This window comes from Myxocyprinus asiaticus, chromosome 12, assembly GCF_019703515.2.
Source record: "Myxocyprinus asiaticus isolate MX2 ecotype Aquarium Trade chromosome 12, UBuf_Myxa_2, whole genome shotgun sequence".
Taxonomy (NCBI): Eukaryota; Metazoa; Chordata; class Actinopteri; order Cypriniformes; family Catostomidae; genus Myxocyprinus; species Myxocyprinus asiaticus.
Genome location: NC_059355.1, coordinates 39,537,763 through 39,563,959, shown reverse-complemented (window position 1 = coordinate 39,563,959; position 26,197 = coordinate 39,537,763). Strand labels below are relative to the sequence as shown.

Sequence of the window (26,197 nt, the reverse complement as noted above, 5' to 3'; positions counted from 1 at the left end):
TTTAAGTACAGGCTCCCTGACTTTTTAAACAACTGCCTGCATTCAGACAGTTGCATTTCCCAAAAGTCACAGGCACTTTCATTACAAATAAACTTCCTTCCCGACTGGGTTCGTGAAGGGGTTAATTCATACCATATAGTTCATATATCCATTCTGAGTGTTCCCCTCCTGGATCACCGTGAGGGTCATTCACTTGTGGCATACTCATGTCGGTCGTCGTCCCGAGGGACTGCGGCATCATGTTTCCTCTCTGGAAGGTTATGTCATGTAGTGCGGCGTGATGAGACTCTGTTCCCCATAGCGTCAGCTGAGTCGTAAGGGAACGTCTCGGTGACGTATGTAACCTCGGTTCCCTGAGATGAGGGGAACGAGGCATTGCGTAAGCCGGCCGCACTACAGACTTAGAGTTCTTTGAGGTGCGAGCGACACACTCTTGTCCATCAGTCAGAAAATTCTGAGGAATGGTGTTTGTGCACCGGACAGCTTCGTGTCTAAAAGGGTGGGGCTTAAACAGCATAGCCAATTTGAATTGCCATTATTGTAGAAAGGTTTCAACTAGGTCATATAGAAGGACATTCCCCATAGCGTCAGCTTAGTGATGCAATGTCTTGTTCCCCTTGTATCAGGGAACCGAGGTTACATACATAACCGAGCATTTGGGTGAACTATTCTAAACAGCACATCAGAGGTTTACAGTAGGACCTGTCAAATTGACAAGAAGCTGGAAATCACAGACTGAACCTTAGGCGAAGAAGGGATTTTTGTGGGGGCTGCACATACTGCACTCTGGCATAGACACACTCTCCAGTGCTCTCTTGTAATAAGTTCCCACAATTCCCTTATGTATATAACTTAAACGAGAGGTGTTTCACACAAATGCACCAATCACAATGTTGGCTATTTGGTCTATGGTTATTTGTATTTCTCATAACAGATCCATACTAAGAAGCTACAAAGATATGCAGATCATTTGTTCAAATGTTTATTTTTTTTTATTTTAATAATTTAGTTTTATTTGATTTGATTTATTTGTGTGATGGTAACAGATAAAAGCAGAAAGAGAAGATGGTCATTTTTCTTTTCATTTCTACGATAAGTAAAGTGTCTGTAAAGTCTGTCATGTCATAACGTTTTGGCCCAAAGCCACACTTTTTCAATATTTTTTTCTTTTCTTTTTCCTTTTTTCTATTTTCCTGCAGTACAGTTCTGTTTCTGGGAGCTTTTCTATTGTTTTTAGCATTGACACTCCCTTCCTTCCCCATCTCTCTCTGTCTCCCTCTTTCATAGGCTCTCTTGCTCTCTTTCTCTTCATGTATGGGTTCGGCTTCTCAGTTTTTGCCTTTTAGGGGAAAAAAAGGGTCTTTTAAAATGAACAACTTACCTCTACATATCCATATTACACATCTCATTGTTTATGGAGAAAGCACATGAAACTTTACAGTATGAGGATCCTTAAGCGTAAACAAAAAATATAATTTGAATATCGTGCTTATAATAACAGGTTGATATGTTGGTACATATTTCATTACAATATATGGCCACATACACCACAATTTAATGTTTATTTTTGTATGAACAGCCAATGTCATTAGATTTTTATCAGTATGAAGCTCAAGGTGACTTGTCTTTCATCAGAGCTGCCCTAGGTCTAACAAATGTGTGTTGTGAAAATGTCCACTCATTTGCTGCGGTTGATGAGGTGAAAAGTAAAACTATTTTTTCCAGTGAGGAGCCCAGAGCACTCATTAACCCCTCTTTGAGGAGAAGGAGGGCATGGCTGGATTGTTATATATAAATGGCTTTTCAAACAACAAAGGTTACACTTTCACCTCAGTGTAAGCTAAACCTATCAGAACATTGCTTTGGAAATCCTGAACTATAACAGTTCTCCTTCCAAAAAAAAAAAAAAAAAAAAAAAAAAAGAAAGAAAAACAAAAAGAAAAGAAAGGATTGTGGTGATGCCATAATACAGTTATGGCATCAGATAGTAATATACCAGTATTTAATGATTACTGTATTTATAAAGGCCTGTATTTTAGTATTTACATGGTACACCATGGTACTTCAAAGAATGCCCCCAAAACTTTTTGTGAGTGTATATGGCTATGTTTGTTCCCTTTCTCTACATATTCGTATAAGGCAGGCTGTGTCTGATTAAATTGGACGATGACTTAATTCTTGTTTTGTAGACTATACATTTATTTATTTACTTGTGATTTTATGACGTACACATTTACGTTTTGTTTTTATTTACTTATTTAGTTTGTTTATATCAATATTATTCTATATTATTATACGCAGAAACTTTTATCTTGTTTTTTATTTTATTTATCTACTTATTCTTGTGTTTGTTTACATCATTATTTTATGATATGCACGCATTTTAATTGTTTTATTCATTTATTTGATTTATATTATTATTGTTATATTTTATGATTCACGTTTTTATATATTTCTATTTATTTTTATTTAATGTATTTAATTTGTTTGTTTGTTTATATTATTGCTATTCAATTTGATGACACACGCTTTCTAACCTTGTTTTATTTATTTAAAAAATATATATTTATTTTTTGTTTTGTTTATATATTATTATTCTATTTTTATATGCATGCATTTTTATCTTGTTTTATTTTTTATTTTTATTTACTTTGTTTATGTCATCGTTCTATATAACGATACACACATTTTTTATTTTATTTCTTTTTTCTATCATAAGCTCGCTTTTTTATCTTATTTTTATTATTATTTATCTATTGATCTTGTTTGTTCGTTCGTTTATGTTGTTAATATAATTATTATTATATTTTATGATACGCACCCTTTGTACTTTCATTGTCCACATGCGTCAGTGGCGTTCGTATCTCCTTGGTAACGCCCGAGGGAAATTCGTCTGCTCCAGCTTGACTGGCAGGAGGGAACAGATAGGGGCGGAGAGGGGGATTTGTGAGTGAATGGACGGGACTCTACCGACAGTGTCTGTGTCCTCACAAAGCTGACATGAACTGTATCACTGGCTACTTCAGTTTGGCGCATCGGTTTTGCGTTTGTTCTCATGAATTTGGACTCGAGATCACGAAGACAACAGAGGCTTTTTAGCCTCCGGCAAAAAAACAACAAAAAAATACAATAGATTTTCGCAAACCTGGGGCTTGAACAGAACAATACCGACATAAAGAGAGGTGAGTTTCGTTTGTTATTGAAAGCGCTGCGTGTTGTGTTTCTCTCTCTCTCTCTCTCTCTCTCTCTCTCTCTCTCTCTCTCTCTCTCTCTCTCTCTCTCTCTCACTCAATATCTTTTGCGATTTAGAAAAAAATGTATAGTCTAACTAAGATACCTTGAGGATAAGGTGTTCAGAGGTGCGCTCTTTGTTATGGGATATTATGTTTCATATGTGACAGCTGCACCAATGCGTAAAGCTGATGTAAGGAACTTCACCTTTTTTGCGATGGTCACTTTTGTATACTTCACAAACAGCTTATTATTCTTTCTTTGGATGCATGCAGACTAACAGCTCGGATTCAAAGTTTGTGGAAAGCGTTTCTGGAGGTCAAAATCATGGTGTAATTTTGCCAGGAGCACCTGACTCCCAGATCTTTCATTTGCAAAGTGAAACCTTGTTTTACTTTATTCTACTGTTATTTCATTCACACTGATACTGAGCATTGCAAAGACTTGTACACTTCATCTAGAGATTACCTGTAGTATTGAGGATGTGTGTGTGCTTGTTTCCTGTTAACACGTGAGAGCTGTTGATTAGAGACACAGGCTAATTCTCCAAGCTGATTTTAAAGGAATAAGGAAGAGAAAACTCTATACAAAAAGTCAATTTTCCCACTATTCTTGCAGACGCTGATTCTGAACTTCTTGCTTCCTGAGAAAGACAAACAATAGGAGACAGAAGCATGTGACATCCTGATACTGTGAGAGGGTGATGCACTCCAGTCCAATTTAAGGGACATTTTGTATACCCTCTTTATTTGTGGGACATGTTTTAACAGATAAGATTGTTATTATGAGCATGCATGTGGCTCAGTTGATTTATGGCAGTGTAGTACATTTTAGCTGGTGTTGAAATAAGGACAACATTGAAATGGGGCTGTGTAATACAGTAGATGGACACACACATACATAATAGAAATTAGGCAGACATTGTGTTGATTATACTCCAGCATGTTCAGTTGCATGCATTAAATGGGGTCAGATGTTCCAATTCAATAAAGCTATTAGCTGATATAGAAATTCCATGGGTGGTACTCAGCGTACTCAGTCATTTGCTAATCAGGGTGCATTAATGGGTTTGCCTAAAGAAACTAGGCTTTTAATGAGCGAACACCACTGTAAAAAGGTTCAGGAAAGGAGGATGCGGGAACCAAGTAACAAACAACAAGACTTTAATTAACACAAATGCTGAACTGAAAACATAACAACAGATTGACACACACAGCGCACCGCGTGCGTCTCTCTCTCTCTCTCTCTCTCTCTCTCTGGTGTCCCCGGCTCCTCCTTTATCTCTCTCCCAGTGATTGGGCAACTCAGTGCCGGGCGTGCATCCTCTCAGCCCAGCCACGCCCTCCTCCTCGTCACATACCCCCACTGCCCGATTCAGGCTGGGGAAACCTCTGGTCTGACTCACTCCTCCCTCCCTTCCTGGAGGGGAGGAGTTTCCCCTTTGGCCATCCCATCACCAGCTGGTCTTCCCCGCCTCCTGGGAACATGGGTAGGATGAGGGGAGGGAGAGGGGTGAGAGAAAGACAGCGGGAGAACCCGAGAGAGAGAGCGAGAAAAGAAAAAAAACTCAGGTTCCCAACCACGCCACCATTTGGTCTTCAGCCATCTGCCCAGCGATCCTCCACGACGCCGGGCGATGGCACTGGATTTCGCCTCCTGGCAGACGGCAGCGGGCTCCTCCGGATCCTCCGTCTCTTCTATCTCCTCGTGGATGGCAGCGTGCTCCTCCACCTCCTGGTGGATGGCAGCGGCTCCTCCGCCTCCTGGCAGATGGCAGCGGGCTCCTCCGTCCCCTGGCAGACGGCAGCAGCTCCTCCGCTTCCTGTTGGATGGCAGCGGCTCCTCCGCCTCCTGGCGAACTGCTCCAGTACCATCGAACCAATCCTCTCCTCGTCATTGCGATCCTCCATCAGCGGCAAGGGCTCTCTGACGGCATGTCTTCCTCCAGTCCTGAGTTTCGGCACCAGTGTAACAAGGTTTGGGAAAGGAGGAATCGGGATCCGGATTAACAATTAACAAGACTTCAATCAACATAAAACTCAGAACTGAAAGACAACGACACATTGACGAAAACACACACACAGAGCGGCCGCGTGTGTCTCTCTTTCTCTCTTTTTCTCTCTCTCTGGCGTCCCCAGCTCTCTCTCACTGATTAGGCAACTCAGCGCCGGGCATGCATCCTCTCGGCCCTGGCCACGCCCTCCTCCTCATCACAACCACTTTAAAGCAAGGCTTTTTATCTCTGTCTAGACCTCACTGTACCCAAATCAGTGTGTGCTTATTTGAAGCAAACCATTTTTAACACCATCCTCCTTTTCAGGTCACATTTGTGTCTGTCTGTATGATTGTTAGGGGCATTTATTTTTGTGCTGATGTCAAATTTCAGCAGTTTTCCTTTCCCAAACACTACACATAAGAGGACGATGTTACATGATGTACAGTAGTTGTAAATCCAGTATGTTCACAATGTGTAACCTGACGACCAGCTCACCTTCCTGTTACACAATAAATGAAGGCTCACCACAAAAGAAGAGAGCTTACACAAATTTAAGTGAGTCAGTTTTGGTTCTGCAGTATGTAGGTTCTATGGCTTTTGAATTATTTCCACACTCGATTATAGCTGGATCTAATTTTGTCTAAAGATTTAGGGTGCTGATTGTCAATATCTCTCTATGGGTCAGAAGTAATCTTTAAGCTTGGAGGTACAAATCAATTCAAAGCCTTCACATTTAGTGATGCTGGCAGTGCCTCAGAGGGCTATGTGGATTAAATTCAATTCAATTAAACCAACTCAGTTACAGAGCAAGTGTGACCCAGGGTCATATAATTGATCCCTCACTGCATTAAGGACACCAGTGTCAGTCCAGTTTGACAGTGTTCTTAGAAAGGCATGCTGGCAAACAGCATCAGAGGGTTTATGTTTAAAGTACATTTGTAGGTTTATATATGTACACTGAGTGGGTGAATGTGTGTTTTTTGACTTGAATTGCTCAAGACCACATGATTTCCCAAGTGTATGTGCATTTGCAGGTGTTTGTAGTTCTTTGTGCCAGTTTCATCTGTGAGATTTCCTATGGAAATCAGAATATTTGTGACAGATTACTGGAAATATCTGAAACGTGTCCAATATTTGCACATCGTCACATAGTGAATCATTGTATTTCCAGTTAAATAGCTATTACTGATACTGTATCTGGGTTGTTTTAGAAAATGCCTACCATTTGCTCTCATCGACTTTCATACTCTATTAAAGTCAACATGAAATCAAGATAAATCCTATTTACTTTCTTAAAGGAATGTTTTGGATTCAATACAAGTTAAAGGGACAGTTCACCCAAATATACAAATTCTCTAATGATTTACTCTGCAATGATTACCCTCCTGGCATCCCAGATGTGTGGGATGAGTTTTCTTTCTTCTGCAGAACACAAATGAAAATTTTTAGAAGAATATCTCAGTTCTGTAGTTCCATAAAATGCAAATGTGCCACATTGTTTAAGCTCCAAAATCCATATAAAGGGAGCATAAATGTAATCCATATGACTCCAGTGGTTAAATCCATGTGCCATGGAGAATATGAGAATAAATGGTTTTTCAACCATTTCCCTCCAACTACCTGGCTCCATTCTGGTATGGAACGCCCACTTTTCACAATCCAATCAGTTCCCGATGGATAAAATCCCCCAAAATGTTCCACCTCCAAATTTTTTTTCCTCATTTAATGTAATTTTTTGTTTAGAAAATTTTTTTCAGATTATGTTTGTTGCCTGTTTTTCTGTTGTTTACGTTGTCTCATTGTTTCATCTTGACTGGAGTCAGTTAAAATTGTCCTGAGGTGAGGTTTATTGACGATTCTGAGATACAAAGGGATCTTACAACTGTAGGGTTGGGAGTCCATGAATTCCCATCTTTTTCAATCTATTTTACTAAGACCTAAGGGCTATTTACCAACTGCATATACTCTTACTTTTTGCAAGTTATCCAACACAATTTGAACCTTATACCTTCAATTTATAATGATACATTAGAACAACTTAAAAATGAGCTTCAAAGCAGAATGTTTATTATGTACTGATGTTCTATTCCAGTTTGAACTTTAGCTTCCATGATGTTCTGCTATTGTTCTCTTGGAAAACCAGTGAATGATTCCCATAGTTGTAACTAATTTTCTCTTTTCCGCTGGCAGTAATATGTTCAATTACTTTCCATCAAAGCCTAAATGAGAGCGGCTATTAATATCATTCCACCTTGACACAAAGAGGAAGGCCTGATGATAATGGCCCATCCGCTACTGTCTCGTATCCCACTCCTGTTGAATGATTGTGTGTGTTTCCTCGCTTTGGTATCTGTGGAAACATCCTCACAAAAAAACAAAAAAAAAACAAAAAACAAGCATAGCCTACAATCTGGAAACAGTGGAAATCAATAGAGCAGTATGGTGCAGCTCCACATAAATGGTTTGCGCTGGAGGGGGCATGAGTGGGTTAGCTTTAGTATTTCTATCTTTTATCTATATTCCTATTTCTCAGGGGGAGATGGGTAGAGTATGTAAATGGCCAGTTGATGCATAATGCATAATTTTAGGTCCTGTAACTGGTCACCATTTCTTTTTCACATATTTAAACCTTTTGCAACTTTTGCTTTCACTAGTTAATTTTCAGTGGTCCTGCGGTTGTGACATTTCTTAAAATACAAATATTACATGTAGTCTCTAAAATAATATGAGGTCAAAAAAGCTGCATGCATAATAATAAAAATGTTGTTTAAAATAGCCTTAGAAGCAGTATAACATGTCAAAGTGTAGGACATGTCAACCTTCCAAAAGTATTTTATGTCAACCACCCAAACAATATATGTCCTGCAATATGGTATACTTTATCGGAGCACTATTTCATAAATGGTGAATAAGGTCAGTAGCTCATAAACAGCCTTAGGGCCACAGTGACTATGAACTGGAGGAAGGAAATGGACAGGGTCAGCAGGCCTTTTCATGTAGCAGATGTTTGAGGAATTGCTTTTCATATTAGAATGAGTGACAATCAAATACACCACATGTCATTTGCCTTTATTTATTATTCAGCCTTCAAAAGAAACATTGATTCTCTATGTAACAGATGTTTTATTTGTGTAGGGTTAGGGATTTAAACAAGTCTGTCAAAAATACTGTTATCATGTACTCTCCCTCATTGTTCCAAGCTTATATGACCTTTATTTCTTTCTGTAGAACACAAAAGGAGATGTTAATCAGAATGATAGCATATTCACTTTTATTGTATGGGAAAAAGATGCAGTGAAAGTGAATGGTGACAGAGGATAATACTATTCTGTCCAACATCTCCTTTTGTGTAAGGAAATCATAGAAGTTTGGAACAACTTGAGGTGAGTGAATGAATTTACTTTTTCAGAAAAACCAGGGTGTTCACAGGTGTCACCGTAAGCTGACCGTAAGCTATGACTAGCCTTGGGGTGAGGCACAGGCATTAATAAGGTCTTGAAAAGGGGCGATGACCTTGTCATGCAAGGAATGATCAGTAAGTGGTGATTTAATTATTGCCTAATGGGGTTGGTAAAACCTTACAGGAATAAGTGACAAAGGCAATGTTGTAATTTCCTACTATATCAGCAATTCACTGTCCCATTTTTTTTTTTTTTTTAGAGAGTGACTGTGCTTACTTAAATGCAAACGATGCAAAACATCTCGTATGACTGGATCAGATACGATTGCGAGATAACAGTGCAGGTGGCTTTTTGTCCAACTTGTCATGCCTGTGAAGTTCTTCCTTGTGCATTTCTTACTTCTGTGTGTTTTGTGGTGAAGTGTGGAGCTTTTGCTTAGGTTGAGGACGGGTATACAAGAACATGCTGGATGTTGCGTTACTTAAGGAGCAATTGCAAGCATTTAGCATTCTAATGTAAGTTGTTGCTAGCTAAAAGTTAGCTAATTAGCATAACTTCATAACATGAATCAGTAATGTCACACAAAAATATAATGTAAAACTGAAGAAATTAATCATGTTAGGGACACATAAAATCACTTTGAGGCTACTTAATTGGGCCATTTAAAAATACCTTTATTTTATTATGTTGAACTTATGTGAACAAATTATGTTTTCTGACAAAGAATTAATGAGCTAAATCAAGAGGAAACAATATGTTGATGTAACTAAATTGATTAATGTGGAACTGATGTACATGATAAAATCATGTAAATTCAAAGCTTTTTTCAGAATGCATGTGTTCTATAGGCCATTTACCTGCTTGAGAAAAGAGAAAGATGTCATGAAGTTACACGATTGTTCGACCCTTTTAATTTCACAAGTAGATTTAATGAACATGAACGTGCAAGATTTTTACATCTACCTCAATTATTTCAGGTAATTTCACCCATGTTTGGCAAATTTAGATGCCGGATCTATGCTACATTTAAGGAAATAGTGTTAAATGAGATTAAACATTTTTATCAAAAGGCTGAGCTTGTGTTTTTTTTTTTTCTCCTCCTCCAACACCCCCCCCCCCCCCCCCACTGTGTACACTCACTGTGGAAAAAAAATGCACATTCACGGGTTTTACATTTAAAGGGCTTTTTTGACCCTTACAGTTTACATGTGACCTAATTGATTCAGTGATATTAAATAATCTTTTTGACTTCACATATTTCTAAACAAGTTAATATTTTTTTTCTCCCCTTTTCTCCCCAATTTGGAATGCCCAATTCCCAATGCGCTCTAAGTCCTCATGGTGGCGTAGTGACTCGCCTCAATCCAGGTGGCAGAGGATGAATCTCAGTTGCCTCACCTTCAATCCGCACATCTTATCATGTGGATTGTTGAGCGCGTTACAGCGGAGTTACAACACATAACGCGTGTGGAGGCTTCACGCTATTCTCCGCGGCATCCACGCACGACTCACCATGTGCCCCACCGAGAGCGAGAACCACACATTATAGTGACCACAAGGAGGTTACCCCATGTGACTCTATCCTCCCTAACAACCGGGCCAATTTGGTTGCTTAGGAGACCTGGCTAGAGTCACTCAGCATGCCCTGGATTCGAACTCGCGACTCCAGGGGTGGTAGTCCCTTTACTCACTGATCTACCCAGGCGCCTCTAAACAAGTTAATTTAGTTGTTACAACATGAAGCACATTTTTAAAGTTATCTGATAAGATTTTTTTTTACAGTGCACTTTTTAAGTGGCTTTTCACAGCACTGGCCTTAGCCTGAACCCAGTTTGTTGTGTCATAAAAATGTTAGCCATAACTCATCTCTGTTTACACAGATTTGTCCAGCTACAATTATTATTCCTTGTCTATTAGACCTACAGACAGAGTACAATGGTCCTCCACGGCTAAAATTAAGGTGAAATGTCACAGTGATTTGAAGGATATGACAAGGGACAAATGTTTAGAAATGTTAACAGTGGTGGTTTTGCTTAATGTATAGTTGGAGATGTGTTGTGAAGTGGGAGGGAACTTTAAATATTAATAGGGACAAGAGCCAAGAGAGATGGGATAAGCTAAACATTTCTTCTGCCTCAGCAGCACTGTTTACAAATGCACATAAATAAACATATCAGCATGAGGGTCCATTGAGTTCAACATATTGTGTGAATATCATTTTCCAACAACTTGATATTAAGTTATGCACATTGATGAGGAAAATGCATGATAATACATAATGTTTGCATAATACATAACTCTTCTATCTTTATTCGCTCACATTTTCTTTTCTGCCATTGTTGTGGCCCCTGTCCCCCCTACAGTGTAACCAAGAGAATCCATCCATGGTTTTCATCTCTCGCAAATGATATTTAAACCCAGTGGCCCCACGTTCTCAATCTATCGTTCTGCACAGTCCCTGCACCCTCAATCCCATTGTGACCTTATTAGAGGGGACAGACAGACAGAATGCGCAGACCACTGGGCTGAAGCAGCAGTGAGTGACCACCTCCCCCTGTCTGCTCTGTGGCATCTGCGCTATGCGCACACACTCACACCCATCCTTTTTGTCATGGTTCAGAGGTTTCAACAGCTCCGTGTGCTATGGCCTACATCAGCTCCAAATCCAAGTCCAACAGACACTTCAATGGGCTCACTGCGACGGCCCAGATGCTAAAGTCCCCACTAGGACACGTAAAGAAAAGGCTTACTGTAAGCTAAATGCCTAGTTTTAAATATCCATGAAGGTATAATCTTCTGTTTCTTTATCTTTATAAATATGTTTACATTGTTTTTGTTTTTTTGCTTCTGGCAATATGACATGGGGAAAAAAAAGATTTTAATATTTTGTGAAGAAAATATGAGTGGTGCTTGTGCAAAGCTCGCCGCATCAATGCTAGTCTGCTGTAGGTGGTTGCCAGGGCGTTGCTTTGCAGTTGCAAAAGTATTCTGAGTGGCTTTTAATGAGTTGCTATGCAGTTGTTAGGGTGTTTTGAGTGGTTACTTGGAGGTTGGGTTGCTTACTGGCCCAAGTGAAAAGAGCCCTAAGTCTACAGTATATGATATTCTGATCTCTATAGCTCCTGTCCCTACTTCAAGGTAATTCTATGCGGCTTTGTCATCCACTGTACTGTCCGGCAAGCAAAAATGAAGTCTGATTGCTTACTAAAGAAATAGCACATATCTTTTCAACAAGCTGCATGATTTAAAGCCCCACTATGTAAGATTTATTTATTGAAATTTAATTTCAGTAATGGGCTAGTACACCAACAACCCGTCTTCCAAACAAAGTTTTTGACTTACCCTGATTCACTAAGGTAAGTATGCAAAAGAGATTTTTATGTAGAGCTGTCGGGACGGATTTGGTGTGAAATCGCAGGCATACGTCATTCATCCTTGCGTGTTTACGTCATGTCCGTTAGCTCAGAAAGAAGGTCCGGCTGTGGCGTGACTGGTGTGAGTTTCGGAGAAGCGGGAAGTGAGTGCACTCCGTTCACTCTCATCCTGAAATCACTCTCCTCAAGGATTTGTAACTGTTTTTAACACTTTGGTGAAGTTGTTTACCTGCTGCAATGCGTAGGTATGTTTTTTGGTAGGGTTGTTATGCTTTAATTAATCGAGTGTGTACTGATCGCGATGTGTTTATAAGTTAAATTTTTTTCTGGTGATGTTTCTGTTACATGTTGACTAATATTCATGACTTCTGAGTATTTTATAACATTGCTGCAGTTTCGATATTCCCAAAGTGTTTCTCTATGTATGTGTATTGGCTTTTTTTTTTATATCTCAGTCAGAGAAATGCACAAGTTGAATGATTTATTTATTTATTTATTTATTTTGTCTGACGAAGACCTAATGGTCTAAATGTTGCAAGCAAATGTTAGCCAATAAAGTATTTTTTGAGCAATAAATCCATGTACAGACACTTGCCATTTTTATTCCTTTAAACAGATCCCCATGAATGTATGCTCATCTCAAGTTGTTTTTAATGTACTGATTTCATAGCCCAGTAATGCACTGTATATTAATTGTAGCGTGTAACCAACTCTCTGTTGTAACTTTACTTCCAAATAAGCTATTAAGCATTTTTTTTATTGTGATATTGCATATTTCTGCAAATTATTTTTATGTTCAATAAAGTATTTCATCATTATTAAATCCTTGTTTTGCGTTTTTATATATTACAGTGTTATTGTTTGCATTGCATAGACCTACTATTGTAGTATTACGGTTCACTCGCATTCTCCACTGAGACTGTAGATTGTAATATAAAAATATAGTGTCTTCAATTGAACTCATATCAGCCATTTCAAGAGTTTCACCTCTTAAATTGATATATGTAGTACAATACAAACATTAATGTAATGTGTAGTAGATAAAACACTTTAATAATCATATTAAAATATAATTAAGAGTGTTGTTTACCTTCCTCAATGTAAGTAATATCAGTTATAAATGTTTAAGCGAATAGCATAATGTCAACATGAAAATAGCTTGTCATCACTCCGCTCTGCAGGTAATCTCAGAGTCCTCGCTTAAACCATGATATTCATCTGCCACAAGAGCAGTGCCGAATCACAACTGACGTAAAGTGTTCCTCCGCAAGTAACTTGTAGTTTTATGCTTCAACCGGTAGAGGGCCAGAAGTTACATAGTGTAGCTTTAAAGTAGAATTCCAGCATGATCGCATAGGAACTCGACATGTTGCTACCAAATGTTCCAATACCCTGACATCAACCCCATTCTGCCAAGTTACAGACAAGCAGCATCTTCCATCAGACATTTTTGCATCAATTCAAATGTATTTAGTGTTTACCTTTTCCTGTGGCACTGCTGATACAGTGTTGTGCCTCAGAGACGTGGCTTCTGGTCCCATGAAAACCAGGAAGTAATCATACTCACATTATCAATGTTGATTAGTAGGTTGTATTTTTCTTTTAAGATTACATATTTTCTACACCAATGGTTAGGTTTAGGGTTGGGTTTTGGGCATACGTTTAGTAGGATATGCATTCCTGTTGACTGTATTACATGATTTACAACTAAAAACTGGCTTTACAAAAGCTTTTAGCAGAATTTTGGTGACATTTCTGGAGCTGGTGCTCACACGTGCATATAATTTTAATAACACTTCCAGCTTGGGCCACTGGGGGCAGTGGTTTGAATTTCATTAAGCACAGACCAATTTCAGCTATAGAACTTTCAAGCTACTCTCGCTGAATGCTCAGAAGAGTTCTGCGCTGAAGGATGAGCAATAGTAGAAGCTTGCCTTAGCATAGTATTACCCCACTAATAATAAGCCATGATCAGATCAAGTCTTTCTTTGATTTAATATAGAATTCATAATAGGAATGTTTCTTTGCTCCAGTATAAACTAATATCAAATGACAGAGCAAAACTATTTTTCCCAAGAGATTTTAAATTAAAATACAACAGATAGGAAATTTTAAAACTGCCCATTCTGATTTTGATCTCTCTCAATGAAAAAGCATTATTACTCTATTCTTACAGAATAAAAACAGGTGATATTACTCTTTCTTTTCCACAGAATTCATGATTGAAAAATATTCTGCCTGCCAAAAATCCACCTGTCAAACCATCTGTAACCCATCAGAGACAGTCAGTCAGTCAGTCAGTGGGCTGTTCAAACATCCGTTTGGTGTTGGCTCTACATAGCACTGACTGTACAGTGGCTGAATGGATTGGGAGGCATCCCAGTAATGAAAGGGTAATGCAGACACTGCACTTCTCAAAGCACAGTCATGCACACTTTTGGGGCCCTCAGCTGTTGATGTGTATGCGTGTACTTTGGAAAAGCTGCATACCCATAATGTCTGAGTGTGTTCACCCTCTGGATGCATAAAATGCCTTCCCCTTTCAGGCAATTAGTCGTGTTCATATTGCATTGGGTAATTGATGTCACATTATAGCTATGCTGGAGGACCGTACAGTATGATGAGGATGGCAGTTCTGTTCAGCTATCCTCTGGGTTCTTAGTAGATACAAATCAGAGGATGAATGTAACCATGGGATTTTTTCTTAGCACTGAAAGAGGGGAGGAAGATAAAGAAAGAGTGACTGACAGACAGTGAAATTGTTTAAGTTGGTGTGTTTGTGTGTGGATGTGAACCTTTTTTTGGCAATCTTAAAGGTGCACTAAAGCCCTGTGATAAGTCTCTAGTTCTCTCGTGAAGGAGGAAACGGGTTCCGGATAAACAATCCACAGGAGTCTTTATTTTTAACACACTTTTCAGTATTTTCACCACTGTTTGCTTTTCAGCACAACATGAACACACACGAACACTGCTGCATGCGTCTCTCTCTCTCTTTATCTCTCTCTCTCTCTCTCCTCCGGCGGTCTGGACTGCACTCTTATCCCTCTCCAGCTCTTGCTGTAACACAGAACAGCTGTTAGAGATAATTTCCCACAGTTGTCAGTCCTTACCGTTCTTCCTCTTCCGGCCTCGCTCTCCACAGACGTCGCTCAGCCACACCCACATCACCACAAGCCCAAAGTATATTTCAGTCAGATGTGAATGCAAGGCATATGCGTACAAGACGCGGGACACAAATTTCGTCATTATCAGATTGCTCGAGTACTGAAAGTGTGCGGCCCGATTTTTCTAACCACACTTACTCTGAACGTGCAGAATGCACGTGCATCTGGAATTATTTGCACTAATTAGTGGGTCCACAAGGTGGCAACACTCACAATTAAGTCTTTGCTGCCACGAAGCATGAGAAGAAGATGTAATCACCTCTATAACAACAGGTAACAAAGGTAAAAACAACAACAGTGGATGTGCACGTCAAGAGCGCTTGTGTGAGGAGGTCAGAAGATACATGAATTTGTATAACTTGAGTCGGAAGGAATATAAAGACATCTTTATGGGTCTAAACTCCTGAAGAGAAATAGTCCAGTATTTTATTGCAGCCATAGCACGCATGTGCCAACCACCTGTGTTTGTACGCACAGTCGTATGAAGTATACTTTGAAAGGCTAGTGTTCGACTAAGCGTTTGCGTCAAACCCAAAGTATTCTTTGGCCTTTAAGGCTTTGTTCACGCTGCACACAAATGCTTTTTATGTCATTTTGCAAGTGATCCTTTCATTCAAAAAGCATAATTAATATAATGTGAGCCAAAGGTGTATTAGAAGCACAATAAAACGACGTACTTGTTTCAGCAAGTTTTTCTTGTCAATTTTGCTTTTTCATGATATTATAGGTGTGGTTTAAGGTTAAGGTTAGGAAGCTATGTTTTGTTGATTTAAACCTCAAAAAACCTCAAAAGACCATTAACCTTAAAAAAAAAAAAAAAAATACACGTGTTTTTGCACTAAAAAAGTTAAATGCAGCGCAATGAATGGAACGTAGCGCAGGTGTTTCCAGATGCATTTTTAAAAGTTTAAGCTCTTTTAACTTGACATGGCATCTAATAACACAACGCTCCTGCAAGAGACACAGGGAAAACAGCGAGACGTCACAATAGTCAAAGACGTTCTTCTAGTGCATTTTTACATAGAAAAACAATTTTTTAAAAAAACAGCGCAGATGGATGCAAAAATGCATTCGTTGTGAATGGCCTCTGTTGATGTTTAAGAAGATGAATTAGGAGCTGTTCAAACAGTATGTGTTCTTGCATCTGTCTGTGCTGTTTTTTATTTGTTTTTCTATGTAAACATATACGATATAGATTTAAGACCGTTGCAACACGTCTTGCTGCTTTTTCAGTGTCTCGCACCAGGAATGCCACGTTTTTAAGATGCCACGGCAAGTTTAAAACAATTTAAAAGCGCGTCTCGAGACATCTGCATTCTATTCCCTTTAGCTGTACTACATTTTGCTGTTTTAGAATGCAAGAGCACGTCCTGTATAAACGACCCCTTAGAGCTATAACATAAACATGCAATTACTTACTGTTGCTTTAAATCTTGGTAAAAAGCTTGTGTGTTCATCTGGACACAAGACAGTGGTAAAAGCCCTTGAATACAGTGCAAATGGGATAATTTGAGAATTTTTACTTCATTAAGAATTTAATAATGCATTTACATTCTACTGGGATCTGGCCCATTCTATGTAAACACAGTCAGTTAAAGAACTGCTTTGCTGATTTTATTTAACACAACATGCAATTGTCCTGTTTGTGTTGGAAATACAATAGGCATTTAATTGCCAGCAGGGTGCCATCAAGAGTCAATGTTATTTAAATGAATGGGATCCCATGTCACTGAGAGGCTTTAGTTGTGCACATGTAACCAGACAAGTGACGGCGTGTGAGGTCATCTTTCAATGCCATGCTGAAAATGTAATTGTATCTCCTATACAGATCGGTTTGTGGCAATAAAGGGTACATGCTCATGTCGGAGTTGTGGTGCAGAACAATCATTAAATATTTAAAGAGATAGTTTACCCAAAAATGAAACATCTGTCATAATTCACTCATGGTCAATTTGCTATTTGATGTTTTTTCCCAAATTGTTGTGAAAGGCGGTAGTCTTTGTTTTATGTTCGCTGAATGCTTTCTTGTGAGTTTTGGTCTAAAACATGGCTTCAAAAGGTACAGCTGTGTTTACTTTTAAAGGTGCAGGCAGACTGTGAACCTTGTTGCTCTGTGTGTTTGTGCATGCAGACAATTATTTTCCCCTTGATAGAAGTGCACTTGAGAATGAATTTCATAGGGTGTGTCTTCGCATTCCATGTGTACTGCCCGCGTATTATGCATGGACTTTGCTGTATGTTGTTGGTTTGTGTTTGTTTTGGTCTCTCTCTCTCTCTCTCTCTCTCTCTCTCTCTCTTTTACCTGAGAGGTTTAATCAGATATATATTTTTTTTAAGATGCCCCAAGCGAATTATCTAAGACGTTCCATTGGGAATGACTTTCACCTTTTGTATTACTCAGTGGGTTTTTTCCCTGAATTTATAATCTACAAGGATTCATTGATCGTCAACAAAGTTATCAGTCACATCATGCAAAATATAAAAAAATTAACTACATTATATGGGTATGGGCTCATTGAATTTGAATATGAATACATTTTTTTTTTTTTTTTTCAATTTTCAAACATAAATTATCAAAATCAAATCCCTTTATTGCCACTCAACCATATACACAAGTGCAACAGTGTTCCGAGCAACATAGCAGTCATGACAGTGATGAGACATATACCAATTTACAATAAACATCAGATTTACACAACACAATTTACATATCTAATATACACATAATTACACACAACACAATATACAAAAAATAATATACAATGTACAGTATACAATACACACAATATAGACTACGCATACAATATGGAATACACAGTATACAATAAAAATAGTATATATAAAATATACAGTAGGTTGTATTGTACTCTATTAACATTCAGGCTGTCGGCTGATAGTCAGTTGCCAGTGTGTTGTTAAGAGAGAATATAATTTATGACAGTCTAGTGTAAGATTAATAAAGTGCAGTGCTGATGTATATTGATCAAGAGTTCAAAAGTCTGATTGCTTGGGGGAAGAAGCTTTCATGAAGTCAGCTGGTGCGGGTCCTGATGCTGCGATACCGCCTGCCTGATGGTAGCAGTGAGAGCAGCCCATGGCTCGGGTGGCTGGAGTCTCTGATGATCCTCCGAACTTTTTTCACAAACCGCCTGGTATATATGTCCTGGAGGGAGGGAAGCTCACCTCCGATGATGTGTCTGGCAGTTCGCACCACCCTTTGCAGGGCTTTGCGGTTGAGGGCAGTGCTGTTGCCGTACCAGGCAGTGATGCAGCCAGTCAGGATGCTCTCTACAGTGCTGGTGTAGAACTGTGTGAGGATGTGGCGGTTCATTCCAAACTTCCTCAGCCATCTCAGGAAGAAGAGGTGCTGGTGAGCCTTCTTCACAAAGGCCTCAGTGTGGATGGACCATGTGAGTTCCTCAGTGATGTGGACACCCAGGAATTTGAAGCTGCTGACTCTCTCCACCAGTGCTCCATTGATGGTGATGGGACTGTGTTCTCTGTCTTTTCTCCTGAAGTCCACCACAAGCTCCTTGGTCTTGCTGACATTGAGGGAGAGGTTGTGCTCCTGACACCAGCGTGTCAGAGTGTGCACCTCCTCTCTGTAGGCTATTTCATCATTGTCAATGATCAGATCTACCACTGTCATATCATCAGCAAACTTAATGATGGCATTGGAGCTATGTGTTGCCACACAGTCATGTGTGTACAGGGAATACAGGAGTGGGCTGAGAACACAGCCCTGCGGGGCTCCAGTGTTGAGGGTCAGTGATGAGGAGATGTTGCTGCCCATTCTAACCACCTGGCGTCTGCTTGACAGGAAGTCTAGGATCCAGCTGCACAGCGAGCTGTTTAAGCCCAGAGCCCGGTGTTTCTCATCAAGCTTGGAGGGCACTATGGTGTTGAATGCTGAGCTGTAGTCTACAAACAGCATTCTCACATATGTGTTCCTTTTTTAACAAGTGGGAGAGAGCAGTGTGTAGTGTAGATGCAATGGCATCATCAGTGGAGTGGTTGTTGCGGTAAGCAAACTGCAGTGGGTCCAATGAGGTGGGCAGCACAGAGCACATGTAATCTCTGATTAGTCTCTCAAAGCATTTGCTGATGATGGGGGTCAGAGCAACAGGATGCCAGTCATTTAAGCAAGTGATTTTGGATTGCTTTGGTACAGGCACAATGGTGGACGTTTTAAAGCATGTGGGGACTACAGACAAAGAGAGGGAAAGGTTGAAAATGTCCATAAAAACACCAGCCAGTTGGTTCACGCATGCTCTGATGACTCAGCCCGGAATGCCGTCTGGACCTGCGGCTTTACATATATTCACACATCGGAAGGACCAGTTTACATCCGCTACAGAGACGGAGAGTGAACTACACCTCTGTAGCTTCGGCCGCGAGAGCTCTCTCTGCGAGGGTGGTGTTATTTCCCTCGAAACGAGCATAAAAAGTATTTAGCTCATCCGGGAGAGAGGCAGCGGTGTTCACGGCGGAGTTTTTATTCCCTTTGAAGTCTGTGATGATATGAATTCCCTGCCACATGCTTCTAGAGTCGGTGGTGTTGAAATGTCCTTCAATCTTGTCCCTGTACTGGCGTTTGGCTGCTCTGATAGTTTTGCGGAGTGCATTACTGGCTTGTTTATGCTCCTCCACATTCCTAGAATTAAAAATGGAGGTCCGCGCATTAAGTGCCGCACGAACATCGCTATTAATCCGTTGTTTCTGGTTGGGATAGATCCGTATTGTTTTGGTCGGTACAACATCCTCTATGCACTTCCTGATGAAACACGTTACATTATCAGCGTAGACCTCGATGTCGTCATCAGAGGCGGACCGGAACATCTCCCAGTCCGCGTGATCAAAACAGTCTTATAGCATAGAATATGATTGGTCTGACCAGCACTGGATCGTTCTGAGGGCGGGTGATTCCTGTTTCAGTTTCTGCCTGTAAGCGGGCAGAAGGAGAATGGAAGAGTGGTCTGAATTAAAACATATTTGAAATAGACATTGAACAGTCCACCAAAAAAAAAAAAAAAAAAGACATCTGGACACCGAAAAGAAGAAGAGGGGTCTTGTAAGGGGTTTATTTTGATATAATGACTATATTATCCCACTCATTTTACATCTACAAATATATAAATAAATGGACATTAATTTTTTATTTGAGTTGCAAATTCTTTTTTTATGTGAGAATTAACTAGTTTAGCAGTCTTCATACAAAAATATTTGAGTGCAAAATGCAACAGTTCACAGATTAATCAAGTAGACTGTGTAATGAAATACTATTACTACTACATTATATGAAACTACAGTATTATAATGACATAACACTAAATACAACATAATGATTCCAATGAACATTGGAATTGTTTTATTTTTGGAGATTTATACTAAGGTTGTGGGGTAAAGATCAATGTTGGACCAGAGGGTGCCCTGTTTCTAACCCCTAATTTCACCCTTACCAATGCTGCAGGCTACCTGAATTCCCAGTAAACCCTTGACTCTAAGCCTCTCAGCACCCAATCCACGCTTAACAACGAGTGCTCTACCCCATCAGCACGGGTCACAACTTTGTCAGTCATGGTTGGAGGCTCTTTGTACTACTGCCTTTTTAAATCAACAGCATCTATTTTTTTTGTACTTATTGCCATTTTGCCCATAGAAATAGTCATGCATGTGTGACTACAAGAGATTTACTCACAGCTGTAGTTTTAATTGATGGTGGCATCATAAATTCAGAGGAGTGACATAGATACATGCAGTGTTCATATATAAAACATTAAATTAAAGTAGGCTGATTTTCAAGAGCTGTTGTATTGACAATAATATGGATTTTAATTAACTCTGGCATAAAACTATATAAAACAGGCCTCAGAGTTAGTTGGAATGACCCTTTTTACTGGGCAAAACAGATGTGGAAATGGAAACACTGGCCCCAAAAAGTATTTACACGCATGCATCACACTTAAAAATGTATGAATGCCATTTCATTAGATAACAAAATATCAAACCAAGTGACATTTATTTTAAAGAAAGATAGCACAAGCACACTTTTCAAGCAAATCATTTTACAAAGAGAAGTTTGCTAGGTTTTAAAATGATAAAACAATAGATATACTGCTCAAAATTAAGACAAAAGGCATCTAGACTCTTTCTAGTTGTCAAACGTAGTTGGACATGTCTACAGTTCATGATGAACTACATATGTGGTTACTGTGCTAGGACAACTGTGTGAACTTGAGGATACTAGACAGTAGACAATAGAAAATGACTTCATACATTTATTAAAATTACCTTGAGACCAGTTGGGTGAAGTAGTAGCAAAAAGAAGAGGTAAGAAAAGTGATGTTAGTTCTGAGGAAAGGTTTAGTCATTTGTTTGCGGATGTTTTGTTATCTAATGCAAATACATTCATATATTTTTAAGGGAGGCTTAAGTTTCCACATGTTTAGGGCCACTGTATATATATTCAGTACATAATTTTATTCCATACATTTGTAACACTTTACAATAAGGTTCTATTTGTTAACATTAACAACATTAGTTAACATGAACTAACACTGAACAATACTTTTACAGCATTTATTAATTCAAATGAAATTGTTAATTTTAATATTATACTACTAAATTTTTTAAATAAAAGTTGTACTTGTTAACATTTGTTAATGCATTATGAACTAACAACTAACAAAGAACAATTGTATTTTTATTAACTAACATTAAAAAAAGGTTATCAAATTCTATAAAAATATATTGTTAACTGTTTGTGATACCTTTGCATTAATAATGCATTAACTAAAGTTAACCAATGGAAGCTTATTGTAAAGTGTTACTATACTGTACATTTGGGTGTTACATGTAATATGTATCACATGATTTCTCAGTACTACATTAACAGATGCCTGTGGTTTATATTGATTGGCCCATTTTCTTATAGTAGTTTTAGCACTGAATAGGTGCAGCTGTACCACTTAATTGACCGTTTTATCATTGTGTTACTCCAGATCTCCTAAACAATAAGAGACATATACATGTCCTTATAAACTACTGCCAGAAATGACAGCTGTGTTTGCATGCTTTTCCTTGACTTTTCTAGTTCCCCGCCAACATGGTCTTTAAATCTGAATTTGATGCCAAGATGTGTTATACAAGATCCCAAACTCACACACATCCTTTTCCCTTCACTTTCTCCTTCTTCTGTATTTGGTGATTCACATTTTCATGCATATCGCCCCCTACTGGGCAGGGAGGAGAATTTATGATAAAAAATGACTTAAATATTGATCTGTTTATCACCCACACCTATCATATCGTGTCCGAACACATGGATTTAACCACTGGAGTCATTCATTTTTGGGTGAACTATCCCTTTAAGACTGACAAACAAACAAACAGAACATGGAGCATGAGTGTCTGGATCCAGACACCATGCTCTGGACATGAAACAAGACCGACCAAAGAGCACACGGCAGTAACTCACAACCGGGCTTGTACACTCACCCAAAGAACTTATGTGAAACACAAGATGTGGGATGATGATGTCATGGAACCGTCAGACAAAAACCCAACCTGACAGAGTGACAGGACCATGATATTACTGAAGAACACACGGCGGTAACACACAACCAGACCTGTGCACTCACACAAAGAATTTAAATGAAACACAAGACATGGGATGATGATATCATGGTCCCGTCAGACAAAAACCCAACCTGACAGAGTGACAGGACGGTGACATTACCTCACACAAAGACAGCACACGAAACACAGATAAGGGATGATGATGTTACGGTCCTGTCAGACAAAAACCCAACCTGACATAGTGACAGGACCATCCCAACGGGAACATCAAACAATAATCAAGACAAACAAAACGAGCACAACATAGAACAGAAAATACTACAGAAAGCAAGGGAAGGGAGGGAAACCAGGAAGGGAGTTTAAGGAAAGGGGCAGGGTACAGCGGCCTGGGAGAAGGCCTCAGGGCAGAGATGGGATCTGGAGGCCTGGGAGGCGGCCTCAGGGAAGAGGTGCCGGCTGCTGGACAGGAGGTAATGGACTCAGCTGCTGGACAGGGTTCAGGAGGGAGCGGCTTAGGGGTCGGAGCCGTGGAAGGCTCAGGCGGCTGAGCCGTGGTAAGCTCCGGTGTAGGCACTGGTCACGGCAGGGGAACATCCTCCGTGGCCAAGGATGCTGGCAGCTGCAGTGGAATTGCCTCCGCAGCCGTGAGCACTGGCAGCTGCAACTGGGGAGTGTCCTCCGTGACCGTGGGCACAGACTGAGACTGGGGAATGGCCTCCATAGTCATGAGCACCAACAGAGTCTGTGGAACGGTCTCCGTGGCTGTGAGCTCTGGCAGAGACTGGGGAACAGCCTCCAAGGCCGTGAGCACCGACAGAGACTGGGGAACGACCTCCATGGCCGTGAGCACCGGCAGGGACAGGGAAACAGCCTCGATAGCTGTGAGCACAGGTAGTGACAGGGGAACAGCTTCCGTGGCTGTGAGTACAGGCAGTGACAGGGGAGCAACCTCCGTGGTTGTGGGCACTGGCAGGGGAACGATCTCCTTGGTCGTGAGCACAGGCAGTGACAAGGGAACAGTCTCCGTGGCTGTGAGCACAGGCAGTGACTGGGGAATGGCTTCCGCAGCTGTGAGCACAGGCAGTGACAAGGGAACGACCTCTGTGCTCGTGAACACTGGCAGGGAAGGGGAAACGACCTCTGTGGTCGTGAGCAAAGGCGGGGAAGTGGAAATGGCCTCCGTGACCGTGGGCACTGGCAGTGACAGGGAAACGGCCTCTGTGGCTGTGAGCGCTGACAGCGGCAGGAGAACGGCCTCCATGGCCATGGACAATGACACAACGAAGGCTTTAAATGGGCAGGGAATCAGCGGGGATTCAGGTGCTGCTAGTACATTAATTAGCGGCATGATTAGCTTTCCCATGGGAACAAACAGTGTTCCCACGGAAACACTGATCATGCATGCCGGCAGCGTGAGGGACACATGAGTGAGAGAAAGAACAAACAAACAGAACATGGAGCATGAGTGTCCGGATCCCAACACAGACTGCAACCAAACCAGACAGGATGTCAGGATCCAGACACGATGCTCCAGATATGAAACAAAACCAACTGAAGAGCACACGGCAGTAACTCGCAACCGGACCCGTGTGCTCACACAAAGAATGTACACGAAACACAAGACATGGGATGATGATGTCGCGGTCCCGTCAGACAAAAACCCATCCTGACAGAGTGACAGGACCGTGACATTACTGAAGATTGCATGGCGGTAACTCGCACCCGGACCCGTGCGCTCACACAAAGAACGCACACAAAACACAAGACATGGGATGATGATATCACGGTCCCGTCATACAAAAACCCAACCTGACAGAGTGAAAGGACCGTGACAGTTTTAACATTTACGAATTGGCCCCATTCACTTCCATTGTAAGTGACTCAGTAACCTTGATTGTTGCTTTTGTAAAAGAAAAGGTGGGACAATTCAAAATAAATGTTTGTGGTAATCAACATTATGCCACAAATGCTTTCGATTGAACTTGCGTTGTTTTAAACCCGGAATATTCCTTTAAAACGCTAAATGAATGTAAACGAAGGTATTGAAATCAAGTTGTGATCGTTCTGTCAGCTGACTGTCAGTGACTGTCTTTGATCGCTGAGTACAAAACAGTTTATATTGCTTTCGATTGGCCTTATACAGTATAAGTGTCTCTGTAAAATGTTGGTCATATGAAAGACAAACGCTTGTGAAAGGTACAAAGAAACCACAGCATTTGTTTATGAGAAGGGAGTGGAAAGGCTGGAACAGTCATTGTGGACAATTTGTGTAAATATGAGTGTGTCTTTGGAGTGTGCACTGGTTTGTATTTGCGTTCTTTTATTTTAGAAGTGTGTAAAAACTCTGTGCATCACTTGGTATGAGTATGTGTGTCTATGTGTGTTACATGGCTACTAGGCTTGTCTTTGAATATGGATTGTTTTGTGGCCTGCCCTCTCTCTGTGCGCTCTTCCAAGGGGGAAAATCTTGGACAGAAGCCTACATACAGAGCCTCAAACCCAGCCAGTGGCATTTCGACCCTGGCTCTTCCAGGCTCCAGTTTGGTTACATCAGCCTCAGAGGGAGTGCAGTTTCCTTGTGTGCCCCACAAGCAGGCATGGCACTGGGCTTATTTTGTGGCTTAGAGGATCTGATGGCCTCTGGAAGTCAGTTAGTGTGGACTGTGGCTGAACAGGTGCTGAGGAGATGCTACAGTGATGGGCTGGTGCCATGTAGGAGGTTCCTACAGACATGTTGCCATCTAGGAGACGTCTATCAGGTATGAGACATGTGGGACATTGACCACATTATAGTCAGATTACTGTAAGGTAATTCTGGGTAAGACTTTATTCTCTAAAAAAAACAAAAAACAATTCCACAGCTATTGGAATGTTCCAATATACATGTAACCAGCAGGTGCATTCCTTTTCCTGCTATTCTCTTCTGGGAGTAGTGGAGATGCTTGTTCTTGCCATTTACTATGCTGCATTTGAGTAATTTTGGACAGTAATTTAATGAACTCATTAGTTCTAATTTATGCCTTAACAATAACACACAATAACGATGAATTGCTAAATTACACTTGCGTTCTTGTGCATGGAAACACAGTCACTGTGTACAGTACAGTACTTTTAGTTTAGTAAGTGTACAGTACTTTAGTTTAGTGAGTGTACAGTACTTTAGTTTATAGTCATCTTAAAGTTAATAGGAGTGTTAAACTAAATTTGGAGTGTCACTCGAGAATAGTGTTTTGAATGTGTTATGGTCTATTGAGGTTTTTGTTGGTCTATTCAATCTGAATAGTATGTAGAGAATTGTTCTTTTGGACTTAGTTCACATTGCCATCTGCTCTATTCAGTTAATACTTTTCATGTATGCAAGCATCGCTGTTGACTGAGAATGTTGTTTCTCATCATATTGTTGTCAGTGCTTTGGTCTGTCTGCTGTCATTGTGTCTAATGTATTTTCATCGT

At 40.2% G+C, this 26,197-nt stretch overlaps 1 protein-coding gene across 1 annotated transcript in view; it reads left to right on the top strand.

Moving 5' to 3' along the window:
- Window positions 1-2,969: 2,969 nt before the first annotated feature.
- The window catches only part of LOC127449105 (FERM domain-containing protein 4B-like), a 77,468-nt gene continuing 54,240 nt past the window's right edge, over window positions 2,970-26,197 (top strand). The window contains exon 1 of the mRNA XM_051712274.1: window positions 2,970-3,182. The gene's annotated coding sequence lies outside the window, so the exon portion shown is untranslated. The remainder of the gene's footprint in view (window positions 3,183-26,197) is intronic.